This window comes from Schistocerca americana, chromosome 6 (genome assembly GCF_021461395.2).
Source record: "Schistocerca americana isolate TAMUIC-IGC-003095 chromosome 6, iqSchAmer2.1, whole genome shotgun sequence".
Taxonomy (NCBI): domain Eukaryota; kingdom Metazoa; phylum Arthropoda; class Insecta; order Orthoptera; family Acrididae; genus Schistocerca; species Schistocerca americana.
The window spans coordinates 193,560,034-193,575,184 of NC_060124.1; the positions used below are offsets into that span (position 1 = coordinate 193,560,034).

At 42.6% G+C, this 15,151-nt stretch overlaps 1 protein-coding gene across 1 annotated transcript in view; it reads left to right on the top strand.

Annotated features, from left to right (window-relative positions):
- Positions 1 to 15,151, top strand: part of LOC124620046 (dipeptidase 1-like) — a 632,482-nt gene that overhangs the window by 379,209 nt on the left and 238,122 nt on the right. The gene's annotated exons all lie outside the window — the stretch shown is intronic.

A 15,151-nucleotide genomic window follows, 5' to 3' on the forward strand; every position in this document is an offset into this window, starting at 1 on the left:
TGAACTCTGCGGTAGATCTGTATCAAAAAATGTATTCCTTAGTGACGGAGTAGCTATTAGAATTTTGTCCATTCTTCAACGCTTTCGTGAACAGACTTAGTTTTGTAACAGTAATACTAATAATGCAAGTAAAACAACCATGAAATTTGCCAGAACATATCACGGAAAGATAGCACTGTAAGTGAAGTAGTACATGAAAATTATTATTAACAGAAGAGTAAAGTAACCAGTCAAACATTTAAGCTATTTAGGTTGTGGCGTCATATATGAGCATGATGAAGACATAGAGAGGAAGTTAGCAATGTTTGGGAACATATATGTGGAACAGTAAACTCGTGTCTAGAAAATAAAACGAAGAAGGAAACAAGACTGATATTTCATGAGACAATGGCAGATCCAATGTTTGTTTACAAGGTAAATCACGGATCATAAATAAATATCAAGAAGGTCACACGGAAGCAATGGAGGTGAGATTTCCAAGAGCAGTGAAGGGATGCACGAGAGCTGACAGATTTTAAAGGTAAGAACATAAGGAAGAACTGAATATATTTAATATCGTCTCCAAGAAAAGGAACTAGGAGAACGTGGAACGAACATCTTGAAAGAGTGAGCGGAAAAGTTATATCTCCAGAGGTGAAGACTAATCGACTTGGGGGAACAAGTCAAGGAACACCGAGGAAACGATGGGAAACTTAACAAGTAAGATAAAAAGAGGACTAATAATCGAAGTGAAGACGATGGTGATGATGCTAATTTTTATTATTATTATTATTACTAGCTTAGGGCCCTTTCGATGACTGCATGGTCTACTTAGAATTATCTGTTTTCCTTCAATCGAATTTTTCTCTTATTCACAAACTGCAGTTTCTTCTAAACTTCACACGCTAATTAACGGCATTGAAGCAACGTCTTTTCCGAATTTACTTCTGACATAAGAGGGATTCTGCCAGCTAGAGTAGGAGATCTTGGTTCATCCTGCCTTGTCAGTTCTTGTGGTGATATTGCCATAGAAACGTTCCACCCCTAATAATTATTATTTATTATTAGCTTTAACGTGTTTTAATGTAACGAAATGTTTGCATAAAATTTTCGTCCATTATGTAACTCCCCTTTAGATGCTGAATTTCCGAGAACATTGAAACACGTATTTCTGTATTTCAGACCGAGAAACCCAATACTAGTTTCGTAGTTCTAGCGTTATAATTCTTTTTTTTTTTGATAAACTTTTCATTCCCTATTTCCCTAGCTGTAGAATTTCGAGAAATCCAGTCCTAAACGACGCCTACAATAAAGGTTTACACCCTAAACAAATTTTAAATTTCTATCCTCAGCGTTTTGTGCTGGAAGACTTCTCCGTTTGTATTGTCTTTCTCTAATTCCTCCGATACTTCCTCTCAATCATCTTTCATTCTTTGAATCAGTATCGCAAGGAACATATCAGTGTGATGAGCAATGGGAGCAATATGTAGAGTAACATTACTGAATGCCATCAATATTTGCGATTATATATTGAGATGATTAATAATACTGGTCGTTAATATTTCTACTGCTAGCAGAAATCAGATGTCGTTTCCCTTTTCACACACCAAAAACTGAATAATCTTCTGTTCTCTTCCACTCCATACTGACGAACTTTTGTGGCATTAGAATTGCAATAATTACAATAACAGCTAATTCTCAGGAATTTTATGTACGTATCTAGAAGGAAATATTGCAGCAATATGAAATTTGACTGTTACATTAATGCGAATACATTAACTGCAGCCGGCCGTAGTGGCCGTGCGGTTCTAGGCGCTACAGTCTGGAGCCGAGCGACCGCTACTGTCGCAGGTTCGAATCCTGCCTCGGGCATGGATGTGTGTGACGTCCTTAGGTTAGTTAGGTTTAATTAGTTCTAAGTTCTAGGCGACTGATGACCTCAGAAGTTAAGTCGCATAGTGCTCAGAGCCATTTGAACCATTTGAACCATTAACTGCAATAGTTACAATAACAGCTAATCATGAGGAATTTTATGTTCGTAGCTGGAAGGAAATGTTACAGTAATATGAAACCTGACTGTCACATTAATGTGAATACATTAATTTATTCTTTTACACAGTTTTGGTTCCACGAAGATAACAACGTTAAAAGCTTCTGGATTTTGCCTCAATTCATTTGGTGATACGTCAAAACCGAGTTAATTAGTTCTTCGTAACTGCGTGATAGCTTGTTAACCTGCCAGTTACTGTACTTGGCAGGGTCTTTTTTTTTCTTTCCCCAACGCATATCGAAGTTACGCATTAGATCGTAGAGTTCATTACGACTGAATCGGCGGCATCCACTTCAGGCCATGAACACTCCAGTATTCTCTCTAACGTCTAAGCGACTAGTGCACTTGAAAAAGGTAAATTAAATGCACACATACCCAAGGTCAATTCGCTTCTCGCTTTTAACTGATTAAACTGTTCGCAGTTCAGTCCGCTTACTTACAGAAGTTCGCTCGAGCTTGAGCAGAACTGTGCTCCAGCAAATAAGCGTTTCCCCTGCGTTTCTCCTTCACTCCACAGGATATGCTGTTCCTCTTGGTCCACTAAACAAATCTCTCTGGTGACCGCTTCACGAGTCTGCGCCAAGTTCCGCTTATATCCCGCATAAGAACACTTCAAGACGTTCTTCTCGCAACAAACTTTTACTGCACACGTAATATTTTTCGAAGAGACTTCTTCCAGTGCGGAGCCTAAAAACTTTGTCTTCTACTAGACACTGAGAACAAAGGTAGTATGCTTTCCTGGTCTCTTTATAGGCTTTTGTCTGAGATAACCTCATTCCCAATATCGCTAGAAGCCTCATATTTCATTGGTATTTCACCACGGTGGATAAACACCGGCAGTTCAAATAAAACGTATACTGGCGTTTGGGACGTTTTAGATACTTTGCTGAGAAAAGAACAAGTAGAAATGGAAGAGCACGTGAAACTTCAAGAACCCCTGATCTTCTCCATTATTCAGAAAATAGCGAAAGATTGTACACCTTCCCCGAAGAAGGATGATGGTTTCTGATGGTGCTATTCTTACACAGCGACCCGCAATGCATGAAACACTGATCTTTGAAAGGTTTATTTAAGGAACCAAACAGCAATAATCCCAATTCCGTAGGCAATACGGAAAGCCGGTTGATTAAACAATTGTCACGGGAGTAAACGCGTAGTACCCTGAGTAGTGTTCACATTCTGCGTTATTGCTTTATATGAAGAAAATTTACATCTTCTGGCAGTCTTCCTGATCGCATTGGTCTATTAGTCCTTTGAAAGTCCTGCGGAGTTTCTTATTTGCACTGCCCGTTGACTGTGATTTACACGTACAGCAAATGATTGATTTCTGAGTGGCCGATCTGATGTCGGATGTTTCTATTTAAGAGCCCAATGCCGTCTGTTAAATGCGGCTATTGGTGTAGACAATGCACGACTTCTCTTGCTGAGCTGTCTCATTACGATACTTGTATCACAGGGATCAGTCATGCTGCGCCGCTTTAAAGCCCGCGTATTTAGCACAGAAGTAAGTCTGAAATACTTTTGAGAAACTAGAAAATTTGTCGAGTAACATATACTATGTGATCGAAAGTATCCGGACACCTCCAAAAACATACGTTTTTCATATTAGGCGCTTTGTGCTGCCACCTACTGCCAGGTACTCCATATCAGCGCATCAGTAGTCATTAGACGTTGTGAAAGAGCAGAATAGGGGGCTCCGCGAAACTCACGGACTTCGAACGTGGTCAAGTGATTGGGTGTCACTTGTGTCATACATCTATACGCGAGATTCCCACACTCCTAGACATCCCTAGGTCCACTCTTTCAGATGTGATGGTGAAGTGGAAGCGTGAAGGGACACGTACAGCACAAAAGCGTACAGGCTGACCTCGTCTCTTGACTGACAAAGACCACCGACAATTGAAGAGGGCCGTAATGTGTAGTAGGTAGACGTCTATCCAGACCATCACACAGGAATTCCAAACTGCACCAGGATCCACTGCAAGCACTATGATAGCCAGAGTGGAGGTGAGAGAACTTGGATTTCACGGTCGAGCGGGTGCTTATAAGCCACACATCACGCCGGTAAATACCAAACGATGCCTCGATTGGTGTAAGGAGCGTAAACATTGGACGATTTAACAGAAAAAATATTATGTGGAGTGACGAATAACGGTAAACAATGTGGTGATCCTATGGCAGGGTGTGGGCTTCGCTAATGCTCGGTGAACGTCATCTGCCAGCGTGTGTAGTGCCAACAGTAACATCCGGAGGCAGTGATGTTATGGTGTGGTCGTGTTTTTCATGGGGGGGCCTTGCAACACTTGGGGTTTTGCGTGGCACTATCACAGCACAGGTCTACATTGATATTTTAAGCACCTTCTTGCTTCCCACTGTTTAAAAGCAATTCGGGGCTGGCGACTGCATCTTTCAACACGACCGACCACCTGTTCATAATGCAGGGCCTGTGATGGAGTCGTTTCACGACAATAACATCTCGTAATGGACAGGACTGCACCCTACAGAACAGCTTCGGGATGTTTTGGAACGTCGACTTCGTGCCAGGCCTTACTGACTAACATCGATACCTCTACTCAGTAGAGCACTACGAGAAGAATGGGCTGCCATTCCCCAAGAAACCTTCCAGCAGCTAACGGAACGTATGCCTGTGAGAGTGGAAGCTGTCATCAAAGCTACGAGTGGACCAACATCGTATTGAGTTCCAGCATAACCGCTGGAAGGCGCCACAAACTTGTAAGTCATTTTCAGCCAGGTGTCCGGATACTTTTGATCACATATTGTATAAACACGATAAATGATTGGATCAATACTGTAGGATTAAAGACTTAGCATAACGCAGGACTTCTAGTTTAAATCAAATAACAGTTTATTTGAATCACACCCACAACACGTGTTAAAGGTAGGCTCACGTAAAATGCGGATTCAGATTAAAAAATTGATAGTGTGGACTCAGGAATCCGTACAAACTTAACTATGTATGTAGACAGTCCATCCATCCCAGGAGTTGAGAATGTCAACGATTTTTGCCCATTATCGAAATTGGTACTGGCAAGATATCGGTCCTGGGAATTCCAAGACTTTTGAGACCGTTTTAACTTTAAGTTTGAAGCCTAGTGATAACGACAAAACAGATATATTTTTGGTGCTATATAATTTAAAATTAACAATATTCTGATTTTCTTTAAATTTACCAGCACAATTAAACCATGCTTATTGCCAAATTTCTGGAATCTAGGCCAACATGATAAGTTTTATTAAGTGTTTATGTGAGTCGAAATATCTGGCATAAGTGGCTGTATCTTTTGATTGCATAAAATGTGTGTGAAATCTTATGGGACTTAACTGCTAAGGTCATCAGTCCTTAAGCTTATACACTATTTAACCTAAATTATCCTAACGACAAACACACACACCCATGCCCGAGGGAGGACTCGAACCTCCGCCGGGGCCAGCCGCACAGTCCATGACTTCAGCACCTTAGACCGCTCGGCTTTGGTTGCATAGACTTTAAGATTAACAGTATTTCACCGCTAAGTGACTGTAGGCCTTAGTATGTGATATGTATTTCAACTCAGTACGTCAACTGATTCGTTAGAAAAGGATAGTTAACAGACGTAAGGACAGACACTGATAAAAAACGACAAAAGTCTTTTTTTCATGTGATATAATTAGAAATTAACAGGGTTTTCATTTTTTCCCTTACTTCTCCCGTCTAACTTTCTTCGTGCCACATTTCATGGTTATAGGTCAATGGTAAGTACCGTACTGGTTCTGATTAGTGGGTTTACAACAATCAAAGTATACGACATAAAGCACTGTAACGTTTCATTACATTGCCTTAGACATTTACGTTTTTTTTTTTCATCACGAAGGGACCATACACTTAGTACCTATATGCCATAAATTACAACCTGACACATGAACCCATAGCCGCAAAAAGGGGGTCTAAACCGACGGAAAAACAGAAAGACGGGCAACAGATGACAAAGAAATATTTTTTCGTGTGATGTAATTGCAGATTCATATTTTTCAGATTTTGTTCTTCACTTCTACTGCGAATCCTTGCTTGATGCCAAATTTCATTTCTCTAGGCCCGACGGAAGTACCCTATAGGTTTTAAGGAATGACTTTTCTATTTTTAAACCATGTGACATAAATGGCCGAAACGTTCGAATTCACTGGCTTAGATGCTTCAGTTTTTGTTTTATCAAGGGAGCGTATACCTTAGCATGTGACATGAATTTCAACTTGATACGTCAACCCGTTCCTTAGAAAACGGGTGTTTAAGTGTCGCACTGACAGACCAAAGTGATCCTGTAAGGCTTCTGTTTTTATCGATTGACGTATTCAATACTAGAAACAAATAAACAGTGATTAATGTAAATAATGTGATTAGAGAACCACATACGGAAACACGTGCGTGCAAAGTTCGTGCAGCTGCAATGAAGCAGATGTAGCTCATGCACGAAGGAAGCGGCCTACAATGCGCTTGTACGACTGATTCTTGAGTACTGTTCATCACTCTACGATCCTTATCGCTTAGTAGTGATAGAAGAGAAAGAGCAGGTCCAACTAAGAGCGGCGCTTTTCGTCACGGAATCGCTCAACAGAAATGCTCAACGAGCTCCAGTGGCAGACCCTACAACGGAGGCCTTTTGCATCAAACAGAGCTTTACTACTGAAATTTCGAGAGAGCACATACACGGAAGAGTCAGACAACATGTGTATATTATACGTCCCCCGAAAAGACCAATACAAGAAAATTCGAGAGTTTAGCACTAATACTGAGGCTTAGTGACAATCATTCTTCCCACGCACCATTCGCGAGTGGAACAGGGCAGGTGTGGTGACTTAGTGATACCAGATCTACCGACTACCATACACTGTGAGGTAAACTGCTGAGTGTGATGTATTTTTTGATGAAAAAGTCTTAGAACAGTCCTTTTCCTCAGTTAATACGTTAACTGGAACTATAAATGCAGAGTCGCAATTTCTAATCGAGTTAATTCGCCAGTGACTATTTGCAACAGTGTTGTTGATTTGAAAAATAAATGAATTTCTACCTCCAGTAAGAATGAAAAATAGTTTTTAATTGTAACCCATTAACTAAAGAGAAATTGCTCATTACAATAAGAATTAGTTTTCCAGTAATCATTGACGCGTTTTTCTCTTACAATATAGCTTTAAGCAGTGATAAATTGGTTAACCCCAATTTAAAAAAATTATTAGAATTGATGCAATCTTAACTTCGCTCCCTAACGAAGCTTTGAGACGAAGGGGAGCTATTTGTAAGACACTTGGTCTTGTAGGACAAATTTCACAGATACATCCATCCAGAGATTGAGTAATTGGCGATATAGCGTGCTATTTTTTTTTAAATCGACACAGTCACCTCTCTATGTTCTGCTCATGACGTCTGGTGTCATAAAAATGCTGTTAGGTTCCCAGCAGCGCCACTGCTATGCACCGTCGTCCGTTTCCATCTGTTCTCCTCGTACACGAAAGGGAGAAAACACAACATCAATATTTGCTTTTGCTAACCTATCTGTCCGCTTAAAGATAAATTTTCGACGTGTTTTTACACTCCATCAGTATCCATATAGCATTTGTAAAAAAAATGGGAAAAAGAGGAAGTAAGAAAAAAATGAAAGGCAGCGTTCGATACCAACTGAGAAGTTTGTAAACTTACAATCGATTACACGATACTGCAGTGCCTGTGTGATTCCGAATTACGATGCAATGTTCCTTCGGAAATACATACATGCATGCATGTCAGTAGGAACACTGCATCGTAATTCTGAATAAAACTGGACCTGCGATATCGTATTTATCCGCCGACACTGGGCAAGCTACTTTCGACTAAAATTTGTCCCCTGTACGGGAATACACGTAATGGATGCACGAGTACAGGTTATAGATACACGACTGACGACATAAGGAAGTTTACTGGCCGTGAACCGCGCTTGATTAGCCAAATGCCGAGGTGACCTATCTTGATAAGAGGGGAACCCGGGTGTGAGTCCCGGTCCGGCACAAATGTTCACTGTCGTCATCCCATTATACAGCTGACGATGGTCCATATTCGCAACTGCGAACACATTTCGTATGGTAAACAGTTGATTATCATGTCTGGTCTAAAGCGAAAGAGGTCCGCCCACTTCGTCGGCAGCTCCGGAGCCTGGTCACACTGCGTGAACACAGTGCTGTATCTGTCACGTGCTTCCCCACACGCGAGTTGCGTCCGACGATAAATATCACTTGACGTCAAACTTCCTTTATGCAAAAGTTACAGAATACCACAGTTCACTTTACTGAAAGCGCTAGATGACAAACCTGAAATTGTGCAGATATTTATTTTGCTGATTTCTTGTTAGAAACGGAAAAAGCAATAGACAGTGTTTGTAGTGAAGTGTCAAAAATTTCATTTCCGTGTATTCGTGAAAACGTCTGTGAAATTATGAAACAGTCGTATAAAGAAATACGAAGGCTGGAGCTTTAATAGTAGCAACTATTTATTTACTGCTCTTACAAAATGGATACGTGTTTCAAAGTCTTACTGACCTTCAAAGTAATCACCAGCATTGTGTATGACCCGTTGCCAGCGATGTAGAAGTCGTAGGATACTCTTAGCAGTGCCAGTTGTGTTGACTGTTCGAGCAGCGCGGTCTATGGCCCGACGAATCTGTAGCAGTTCTGAAGTGAATGCTGTCTCTATGCTGTTTATTTTTGGAACACAATCTACGACCAGCTTAGAAGTGATGACACTTTCTGCAGGACCTGGCCATCATTTTGCAGGACAGCGCTCAAACACGTACAGCGCAAGCTGTTACTGATTTGCTTGACTTATGGGGCTGCTAAGTGCTATACCACCTACTGCACTTCCCTGACTTAAGCCGTCGTGAGTTAACTCGATTTCTAAACTGAAGGAAACACCTCATGGTATTCGCTTCAGAGCTGCTACAAATTACGCAGAGATGCTGAGTACTTCTGGACATAGTGTTTGGAAGGGGACCCATTGTACATCTCCGTTTCACTGGCTGGTCTAATGGCGCAAAATACAGGTTTGCAGGGCGCTTGGATGCAACAGCTGCCCGTAGTTCAGAAAACAACAAATTGACTATCTGCAACATTATGTGTCATCCTGCACCGTTGGTCGGACACTACCAGTAGCCGGACTATGGAATTACCGTCCCATACAATGGCTGCCGTTAACGTCACAACACCAACGGCTGCATTTGGAGCCATGACCGGAAAGCCTGGGCTGCTGATGAATGGCGTCGCACTGTGTTTAGTTACAATTCGCCTTCGCCTTCTGCACCACCCCAGATGACCACCGTCAGCGCGTATGGCGCCGTCTTGGGGAAATGTCCCATTCCTGATATGTTTTGGAGAGAAATAGGGTGTTATTCCTGGCATCGTGTTGTAGGCTCCCATCGGATACAAACAGTAGTGACTGAGAGAACTCGTTACCTGACCTGGTAGGACTCAAGTCACGTTGAGCGATCACTATGAGGTACACAGACATTCTGTGTACTCGTGGCACAACGGTATGGCACGGGTATACCGCGTCTTCTTGTGTTACTTCTCACGTGACAGTACCGTGATTCCATTTTGAAAAGGACAATATTCGTCCACACATGGCATCTGTCTCTATGACAGTCTGTATGGTTGGGATACTCCCTTGGTCAGCCATATCTCAAGATCTGTCGCCATGTATGGACCTAAGTCGGACATCAACTCGATCCCAGTGCATGTTACAGTGCCACGAAGGCAAAGATCAGTTACAACAGGTATGTCTCCGGAGATATTCTCCCCAAGTGCTTTAAGACATATCCCCAACTGAATCATTGCATGCATCCAGGCCAGAGGTGGTGTAACGTCATGCTGGTACGTGGGGTAATATTTCCAAGTTGTAATGAAATTTTGCTCGTTTCTGCAACCGCTGAAATAACAGCACAAACCTCTCGACAGTAAACTTTTGTTTTGATTTCTCCCCGACTTCTGGCTGCTTCACTCTTTTCTCAGGCAGAGTATTAGTTATACTAACGGGCTGATATTGATGCAATGTCCATAGCTCTAAGTATGATAAGCAATACGAATATCTGTGCATAAACCAGACATAAACCGCAGAAATTACGTAAAAAGTAACACGAAAGTAAACCTATAGCCCTTATTCCTCTGCAGCTCTGCTGATTTTTATTTCAAAGAGTTTTGGCAATCTGATGTTGGTGATGTATAGCTAATAAAGAGAACACTTTATTCTATTTTTCGCCTTCCCTTAGTTGCTTTAAATTCGTGGAGGTACGTACCGTCTATGCAATTAATTGCAGGCAGTTTGTTCAGCTGGCGTACGCGTTCGCTTTTTTTTTTTTTTTTTTTTTTTTTGGGAGGCATCATCAGTGACCTGTAATAAGTGGCCGCGCGGAGTAACCGCGTGGTTTGAGGCGCCATGTGACGGAGTGCGCGGTGCCTCCCGCCGGAGGTTCGAGTCCTCCCTCGAGCATGGGTGTGTGTTATTCTTAGCGTAAGCTACTTTAAGTTTGTTTAAGTAGTGTGTAAGTCTAGCGACCGATGACCTCAGCAGTTTGGTCCCATAGGAATTCACACACATATGAACATTTTTGTAATACCTATTTCCTTTTATACAGACAATAAACGTATGATGTGGTAGATATAATATGCTGCTATATAACATTTTGTCGGTGTTGCGAGTTCCAGCGGTCCAAGTGTGTAGTCCTGGAGATATATGGAAACTATGGAATATGTAAACTAACGAATACATCTCCAGGACCTCACACATGAGTTAACAGCGCTGGAAATCGTAAGGAACTCCGAACGGTAAGTTCACGTTACGAACTTTGTGCTACAAAAGTTGATTTTAAACTAAATACAAGAGAAAGACACGACAAAATGTAATACAGCAACATATTATATCTACCACATAACACGTTTATTGTATGTATAAAAGGAAACATGTACTGCAGGCCACTGATGACGCTTCCCAAACGAAAGAAGCGAAACGCGTATGTCAACGAAACAAACTGCCTTCAATTAGTTGCATAGACTGTAAATACCTTCACGAAAGAGAACACTCTTCCTACGAAACTTGACCCTGTTGTGTAAACGAAAACGTGTCTGTTTTCTTTATGAATATTAAAGTCTTCACTTCTTCAATTTGAGTGGAGAGGTTGCTTTTAAAGGAAAATAGTTCATACGGCTTACTTTGCTTATTGAGTTCGGAAGTAGTACACTTCCTAACGATAGAAAGACCCAACAATGTTCACAGTAGCAGTTAAATCAGTTCCATTTCCACTCTAAAGGTCGTCATCGCTGTATTTCTTTTCTGTATTAAATTATCATGAGATAAAACTTCACTGTCACCTTAATAATTGTTCAGGTACTAATACAGCCCCCCATCGGATGCTACCTGCTGTGACTAACGATGTTGATTAGTCCATTTATTTAATTTGTAGCCGGCCGGGGTGACCGAGCGGTTCTAGGCGCTTCAGTCTGCAACCACGCGACCGCTACGGTCGCAGGTTCGAATCCTGCCTCGGGCATGGATGTGTGTGATGTCCTTACATTAGTTAGGTTTAAGTAGTTCTAAGTTCTAGGGGACTGATGACCTCAGAAGTTAAGTCCCATAGTGCTCAGAGCCATTTGAACAATTTTTTTTAAATTTTTAACTACCCACCCACTTTCACCAATAAGCCAATTAATCGCTTCTTAACCTACGTTCAACTTGTGAAAATTCTCCCTAAATTAGGCTGACTACGACTGTTCCGTGCGAATACCGAATGACTCCTCCTTCACTTCACGTAAAGGCGCGAAAACAGTAGTGCTTGAGCATTTTCGAATGAAACGCAAGACAAGCCTCTGCCAGAAAAGACGCATTCATCTCGAAATGTTGCAGTAAACAGCGACTACGTCATATCACTACCAACAGTGATACCGAAAATCTGAAAAAAAATTCTTGGATCCATATTCAGCAGAGCAATACTACATGAATATTGAAATCACGTTACCACTACCGATAGTTTGACATTTATCGTTATTAATTTCGTGGAACGCGGAAACATTTGACCATCCACATCTACGAAAATTATACATACATGAGTGTATTAAAAACTGTATATTTTGAGAATATGAACAAATTGTCATAAATCATTACGAACGGCTGTACGAGGTCTTGATTGATGAATATGTGTTTATGTTTCCTTATATTTAACCTTTTCTATGGAGTCCTCTGATCCGCACCTACATCCGTAATTTGCAAGCCACTCTACAGTGTATGGCAGACGTTACTTTGTGTACTATTGTCACTTCTGCCATTTTGTTGTTCCAGTCCTCAGTGGTTTGCGGGAAGAACGTTTACTGGTAAGCCCCTGCGTGGGCTCGAATCGCTCTAACTCTATGGTCTTCTGCGATGTACTCGTAGGAGGAAGCAAGATATTGGGTTACTATTTCTCGGAACTTTAACATCATAAAACTTTATGACGCAGAATCATCTCTTGCAGCGTCTGCCACCCGGGATTGGCTGAGTATCTCTGTGGCACTTTTGTGCTTTCTAAAAGAACTTGTTGCGGAAAGTGCTCCTGTTCCCTGTTTTGTCTATCAATGCTATGTGGCACTGATCGCCGACTGATGATTAAATATTCAAGTATTGAAACTTCCTGGCAGATTAAAACTGTGTGCCGGACCGAGACTCGAACTCGGGACCTTTGCCTTTCGCGGGCAAGTGCTCTACCATCTGAGCTACCCAGGCACGAATCACGCCCCGACCTCACAGCTTTACTTCTGCCAGTATCTCGTCTCTTACTGCAAGGTTGGCAGGAGAGATTCTGTGAAGTTTGAAAAGTAGGAGACGAGATACTGGCAGAAGTAAAGCTGTGAGGAGGGGGCGTGAGTTGTGCTTGGGTAGCTCAGATGGTAGACCACTTGCCCGCGAAAGGCAAAGGTCCCGAGTTCGAGTCTCGGTCCGGCACACAGTTTTAATCTACCAGGAAGATTCATATCAGCGCACACTCCGCTACAGAGTGAAAATCTCATTCTGGATTCAAGTATTGGTTGCCCAAGTGGTTTGAAAGCTACCTCCTTTTTCGGTGGACTACATTTCCTGAGGATTGTTACAGTGTATCTCCGTCTGGCACCTGCCTAACTTCCAATTACTTTTTTTTTTTATTTTTTTGTGGTCATCCCACTCAAAATAGCTACTGATGGACTGTACGACAAATAGAAACAGGAGAATAAACAAACACTAACGTCTGCTCCACAGATTGATCGCTGTTCACTACTACGCAGAATTAAGTTAGAACAGCACTAAAATAAGCTATGTGCCGGCAGTTGTGGCCGAGCGGTTCTAGGCGCTTCAGTCTGGAGCCGCGCTGCTACTACGGTCGCTGGTTCGAATCCTGCCGCGGGCATGGATGTGTGTCATGCACTTAGGTTAGTTAGGTTTAAGTAGTTCTAAGTCTAGGGGACTCATGACCTGAGATGTTAGGTCGCATAGTGCTTAGAGCCATTTGAACCAATTTTTTGATACTAAGGTACGCCAACAAACTGTGTACGACCGATAAGATGCTGCTGCTTAACTGCGGCCTGCTCTGAGGCTGCATGTCTGCTGAGGAGCTACGATGACGACATAAAATTGCCTTTTGTAGTTCAGTTGATTTACTAGTATGAAAATTTGTTAGTCAATGGAGGGATTTGGAATGGCCGTAGCTGCCTGTCTTACCATGCAACGCGCAGGATGAGTATTTGACACAACGTAGGAAATTTTGTGCGCCAGTGCAATACATGCACTGAGAATGGTATTCAGCAGTTTGACCTGTTCCTGTGGACTGAATCCGTTATTGCGAAGTTCAAAAATGGTTCAAATGGCTCTGAGCACTATGGGACTTAACGTCTGAGGTCATCAGTCGCCTAGAACATAGAACTAATTAAACCTAACCAACCTAACGACATCACACACGCCCATGCCCGAGGCAGGATTCGAATCTGCGGCCGTAGCGGTCGCGCGGTACCACACTGTAGCGCCTTGAACCGCTCGGCCACTAAAGCCTGCTATTGAGAAGTGTTCGTTGTATGTATGTATTACAAAAGGAACTAAATATACACTTTCAACTACTGGTTTACTATCTGAGAGTACTTAGTTTAGAATCCACTATCGCCTCCATGTGGCCTTCAAAAAAGTGGTTCAAATGGCTCTGAGCACTATGGGACTCAATTGCTGTGGTCATAAGTCCCCTAGAACTTAGAACTACTTAAACCTAACTAACCTAAGGACATCACACACATCCATGCCCGAGGCAGGATTCGAACCTGCGACCGTAGCGGTCGTGCGGTTCCAGACTGAAGCGCCTTTAACCGCGCGGCCACTCCGGCCGGCCATGTGGCCTTCGTTGTGTAGCGCGTGGAGCACCTGACTCCAGTTCTGGAGGTTTCGGCCTCAGTCTTGAATAGGGGCATGGATTTTTCCTTGTTCTACTCTCTCCAGGAGCGACCTATCGACTCAGCCTGCTATCAGATGAGTACCGGGGATCTCTTCCGGGAATGAAAGGCACCCGGGGCGGAAAGCTTGCCCCCCAACCCCCACTCCACCCTCCCGCCATCGAATGCTGCAGTGAGGAAGTGCTCTCTGTTGAGTTAGGTCGAGACTCACAGGCTTTACCTTAGTGTCTCTATAATCTAAAACATAAACGATTGGGACACCCTGTGCACTAGGCGAAAGTCTGCAATCAGCAGCTGCAAATCAGCCCTCCACAAGCACCTACTGTGGAGTTCCATATGTACATGACGGTTGCTTGCCCCACTGCATAGAATTGAAGAACTTTGAACGAATGTAGTCACTCCACAAAAACAATTCTGCAACTGAAAAGGCAAAATTAACGATAAAATCAATCTATAAAAACTGTTGTTGAATAGCGGCAATTATATTGGTAATAATGGAATCACTTCGCCCAGGAAACTACTTGTGTTACATTGTATGTATTGTATTGTATGTGAACCGGGACCTAGAAACGACGGAGAGACTCCGTCCCCGCCGAAGCCGCAGTGGTCCACAACCCCACGAAGACCACCGCAGTCCACTTCACCCCTCCGCCGCCCCAAACCGAACCCACG